Below are 6,000 nucleotides of genomic sequence, written 5' to 3' on the forward strand. Positions count from 1 at the left end.
CTTATATAATGAGTACGATTTATGACTGAAATGAATGTAGCCAGCTGTTGACCCCATGTAACCTTGAGATAAGCGCGGGGGGATATAGCATTGCAGCGGAATCCCTTCAGTGGAGTCCTGCCTGGCCAGCTTTCCCGGACGGTCAGAATCCTCCGCAGCCCCTCCACGTGCCTCAGGGACTCCCTGCGCCGCTTGGAGTGTAAGTTCTTCCTTCAGTAAAGCCTTGCTTTTTACTCTCAGGCACTGAGTGTCATTCTTTCGCCAGTATCACGGCCCCCCTTGCGGGCACAACCCGCAACCCTCCCCCCGCTCCTTGTCCCCTGACTGCCCCTCCTGGGACCCCTGCCCCTAACTGCCCCCCAGGACTCCACCCCCTACCTAAGCCTCCCTGTTCCTTGTCCCCTAACTGCCCCCTCCTGAGACCCCCCCCATCCTAACTGTCCCCCTATGACTCTACTTCCTACCTGTCCCCTGACTGCCCCAACCCTTATCCACCCCCCCACCCCCAGACAGACCCCCAGAACTCCCACGCCCCATCCAACCACTCCCCACCCCCTGACAGCCCCCCCAGAACTCCCGACCCATCTAAACCCTTCTGCTCCATGTCCCCTGACTGCTCCGATCCCTCTCCCCACCCCTGCCCCCTGACAACCCCCCTCAGAACCCCCAACTCCCCCGATCCTTGTCCACTGACTGCCTCCTCCTGGGACCCCTGCTCCTAACTGCCCTCCAGAACCACACCCCCTACCTAAGGCTCCCTGTTCCTCGTCCCCTAACTGCCCCCTCCTGAGACCCTACCCCCTACCTGTACCCTGACTGCCCAAAACCTTATCCACACCGCCACCCCCAGACAGACCCCCCCCGCAGAACTCCCGACCCATCCAGCCCTGCTCCCTGTCTCTTGACTGCCCCCTCCAGAACCTCCCTGCCCCTTCTCCAACCCCTTGGCCCCCTTACCATGTCGCTCAGAACAGCGTGTCGGGCTCCACGCGGAGCCCGACATGCTGCCGCGCTCCCCATGGAGCGCATAGCCCGGTCCCCGCCCTCGCAGAGTGCTGCTGAGCGGCGCGTTAGGCAGCGGGGGGGGGAGCAGTTGGAGGAGCTCCAGACTGCCGGAGGCCTGATGTGAACGTCTGGCGATCTGCGAATGCAGGGATGGGGAGAGAGAGAGTGAGAGGAGGGGAGTGATCTCAAGCAGCAGGGGAGAGGAGGGGGAAGCAGAGGAGGGGCTCTGGCTGCCGGAGCCCCGTGCAAGTGGCACGATCCGGCCAGCTGCCCTGTCAGCCACGCGCGCTCTGCATGGGGGGGAAATCCGGACATTTACAAATTCCCCCTGGACGCTATTTTTAACTCAGAAAAGCCGGACATGTCCGGGAGAATCCGGACGAATGGTAACCCTAGAATGGGAGCATAGATTTTTCACCCCCCCAGGAAGATAATTAAAAGGTCAGTTTTTGTAACAGGTTTAAAGCTTGCTTTTTGGAAATCCCATAAACTAATTATCTGGATACATCGTTTTAAGTTTCCCCCATGGTTGCATATATCTACAAAGAGCTCCTATCAGCATATGGAAATTGAATTAATTTAGGCTTTTTCATGCTATTTAAGCACAGTGCCAAACTGATGTGGTGTGGCGCTGCATAACCTTAGTGCAATTCTGCCTCAAGACTTCCTCCTAGAGCTCTCCAGAACACAGCGGTAGCACAGGCCTGGTGCTATACTCTTCTGGGTTGCAACAAGCCTCCTCTGCTGCACTGGGCCAGCTCTTTTGGGTCAATGCAGAAGGGGTAGAAGAATCATGGCCCCACTAGTTCCCATCTTACTATAGTGTGCTTCCGAGGGCTGCTTGCAGGAAGCAGTCTCTGTGCTCCAGGAAGGACAGGGACTGCAATTATGGCCTTCTGCTGAGCAGGCTCCTTGAGCCTTTCTCTGAACTATGCATCCATAAGCATGTGGGTCATTGTAAAAATGCCTCCTTCTAGAGCAGTGTTCCCTTATTCCTTGTTTGCTGATGCTTCTCCTCTTTCCCTCCATCCAGGGCCGGCTCCAGGCACCAGCTGACAAGCTGGTGCTTGGGGCGGCAGATTGTTCGAGGCGGCATTCTGCCCAATCCTAGGGCGGCACGGCCGCTTTTTGTTTGTTTGTTTGTTCCGCTCCAGCTGCCCTGTAGGGGGCGGCGGCGCGGAGAACCAGAGCGCTCTGCAGGGCAGTCCTCTTCCTTCCCTCCCCGCAGACCGGAGCGGAGCCCTCGCGGCAGGCGGCAGCATCCCTGCTGTAGCCCTGGCAGCCCCCTTTTCTCTCTCTCCCGCCTGCTCCCCCCCCAAGCCGGTCCCCCTGCACCCGCGCTCTGGCCACGCCACAGGTTTTTTTTTTTTTGCTTTACTGTTCTGGCCGCCCCGTTTTTTTTTTGTTGTTGTTTTTTTTTCCTTGGGGCAGCCAAAAAGCCAGAGCCGGCCCTGCCTCCATCCTTGGTCTATTGTCACTTCTCATTAGTATAAGCACTCAGAGCAGGCGCCTGGTCTTCCTACTGGGCTGTAAAGTGCTGCACACAGCAATGTGGAACTACAGAAATAATAAGCATAAGTAATGAAATCTATATCACTTGACCCTCATTGACCAGACTGCTGACAAGTTTTGCCCTGCATCGCAGAGGCTGTTCATTTATCACAATGAACTCAATCAGAAATAATTAATGAAGAACTTCTAATGGGTATTGATAGGTTGTCCACCAAACTCAGTTTTTTTCCACCCTCTTATACCACTACACTCAGCAACTTCATAATTAATAAACCTTAGACTCCTTAAATTCATCAGTTAATCCCTTTCCATGGGGTGGGGGAAGATAGAATTAACAGCAGATGCATTCTGAGGTCGTTAGGGGTGCTCTAGAACAGAAACTGTAAGAAGATCCCAGGAGCTACAATTACCAATGTTACATTACTGAGATATGCACCTGCTTGTGTTTGTTAATTTTACAACTGGATAAGAATTGCTCAACAGACACCAAACATATTTTTCCACTCTTGTTTTACACAATGAACAGTTATTATAATGTAGCTAGCCTAACTGCATCGGAAAGGTAATACATTTAAACTTCCATCCTCATAGTTCTCTTGCTCTGCAGCACGCGTCTCACACGCTGGTGGGTTACTGCCGGTGATGAGCCAAAGCAATGGCTAAAGTGGCTATAATTATAGCAATTTATATGAAAGGTCCTGAAGTGCAGTTACTGTATTTTCCCCTTCTGTGCATATATGGTAGCATAAGCTGCAGTCCAGAGTAGAGAGTCAGCTGGAGCTGCAGAGCTCAGAGGTAATAGTGCATTGAACTCAGCTTGCTCCTCTAGCTCTATTTTCTGCTTTGCAAACACCGTTCTCAGATAATTGCTAGCACTGGGATAGGATTTTTTTCCTGTCAAGGAGCAAGCGAACTTTATGATGGTTTAAAGACTGACTGAAAGGTCAATTGGCATAATCAACAATTTAAGTAATAAATCTATTATCATTCTTTCGGTTTCATTACCTCAGCTAATGACTCCTTCCCCGGGGTTAGAATTGGCATTTCAGTGCTAGTGGAATGACTTTTTCCAACAGTCAGGTATGCTTCTGAGTGTGCATTACTGCCAAGGTAATTTATAATAAAAACACCTCAAAAGAACACACTGGTTACTTTGTACTCTGATCAGTCATATATATTTTTTAATATTTTTTTATTTTTTAATAGTGCCTTGGAAAACCCTTCCCAGAATATACAAAATACTGTATATTCTGGTTGTACTTGCACATCAGTTTCTGTAATATTAGTCAAAAATAAGAAAAACATTCTGACAAAGCTTTTGGAAATGCACAAAAATAGTGCTACAGTTTTGGGGGGAGATAAATGCATATGACTTCACAGAATAAAATGACAGCAGCAGTTTTGGGGTAAATTCTCATCTTTGTTTTGCTTCTCTAAATCCAGAATAACTCCACTGAGGCCACTTTGTCCAACAGAGTAACTCCAGATGTACTTCAGAGTGGCTGAGATGAGATTCTGGCCTATTATTTTAACAATCTCAAAAACAAATGAAAATATGCTTTAGGGTATAAAAGTTGCTTTTTTCCAAGTTCTGCACTTAAGTTCTCTGCTCATCATTAGCTTTCCTTATTTGACCATGGTCCATATAGTGTATATATATATATATATATTAGTAATAGTATTTTGATATTTTATACTGAATTCAAATTTGGTATAATTAAATTAGTATCAAACTGAAAACAAATGTAGAACTAGAAGCATAATTAAATACTTGACCTAACTAGGTAATACTGGATGTCACCCAATTGCCTGAAAGTATGTGTAATATCCTCTAATTCTCAGTCCTTATACTGATTATGGGTTCAGTGCCTTGAACTCTCAAGGATGAACAGAAACCACATGCTAGCCAGCGAAGCCCTCATACTACTTAGTTCATTGATAGTAGGTTAATCTTACCTGTTAGAGAAGAACTGGCTGTACCAGGTAAAAAGATTAATTTCCTATTAGGGCTATGTCTACACTTACGGTGGTGTGTAGAGTACATACACTACACCCACCCCAGCACAAGTTTAAATAGCAGTGTAGATGGTGAGGCACTGCTTAGGTAAGTAAAGACATGCCAGAACCTTAGGGAATATATCCTACCTGGTTCTCTACATGCTGAAGCTGTGCCTCCCCTGTCTACATGGCTATTTTTAGTACTGTAGTGTCCTGCTGCATCCCCCCTCATCTGTACTGGCCAGCAGAGCTTGCCAGATGAAGAGGCAGTGCTGCCCGCTCTCCAAGAGTGGTATAGCAGCTGCACTTCTCCTGCACACCTCAAAGTTTAAGAGACATTGTGACTTGTTGAGACACAATGTCTCTCAGAGATCCCACTGGCTACCAGGGGCTTGTCTCCACTTACTGAGGGATCGATGCTTGGCGATGCTTGGGACCCCTCAGGGGGTCGTGAGGTTATTACATGGGGAGTCGCGAGCTGTCAACCTCTACCAGAAACCCCGCTTTACCTCCAGCATTTATAATGGTGTTAAATTTATAAAAAAGAGTTTTTAATTTATAAGGGGAGGTCTCACTCAGAGGCTTGGTTTGTGAAAGGGGTCACAAATACAAAAGTTTGAGAACCACTGTAGCAGGTCTAGTGAAGACCTGATAAATAGACCACTGATCGCTCTCCCATCGACTCCGGTACTCCACCGGAACGAGAAGCATAAGGTAAATTGACGGGAGAGTTTCTCCCGTCAACCCAATGTGGTATAGTCACCCCAAAAGGTCAACCTAAGCTACCTCGACTCCAGCTACGTTATTCAGGTAGCTGGAGTTGCATAACTTAGGTTGACTGTGCCCCATTGTGTAAACCTGCCCTGCAGAGAAAGGCTGGTATAGCCTGCTAGCTGGGCTTATCTCAGCCTGATTCTATACATGAGTGTGTGCGTGTAGGCCAACCCCAACATGAGGAAATTCCAGAATTCCTGAGACAAATGAGAAGCTAGCAGCTCAATAATATCTGCTAGACCTGCTGAAACGCTACAATGGATTTCTGCAAAAATATCAGGCCTGTTTGGGATGCAGGGTGAGAGAGGGAGATATATTTACCTTAACTTTTACAGACAGAAAAGCATGTGAGTTTGGTTTGAGGTTTGGGAAATTTCTTACTCTTAGTATAATTATTAGCAGTAGTAATTATTTATATTATGATAGCAACCCAAGGCCTGAACCTATTGTGCTGGACCATGTGCAAACACAGAAAGGAAAAAATCCCTGTGCTGGAGGGCTTGCAATTTAATAACACGAACATATGAAGGGGATACACTCACCTCAAGTCTATAGAAAGGTGTGGTCACATCCCTAATTGCATGCCATATGACAATGTTATAATAAATTCATAGATTGGGTAAATACTAATAAAATACAATATACCCTGTCTCTAGACAAGAATCATTGGTGTGATTCTTTCTGCAATCTAATTTGACAGGCTGGACTAAG

This window comes from Malaclemys terrapin, chromosome 1, assembly GCF_027887155.1.
Source record: "Malaclemys terrapin pileata isolate rMalTer1 chromosome 1, rMalTer1.hap1, whole genome shotgun sequence".
NCBI lineage: Eukaryota > Metazoa > Chordata > Testudines > Emydidae > Malaclemys > Malaclemys terrapin.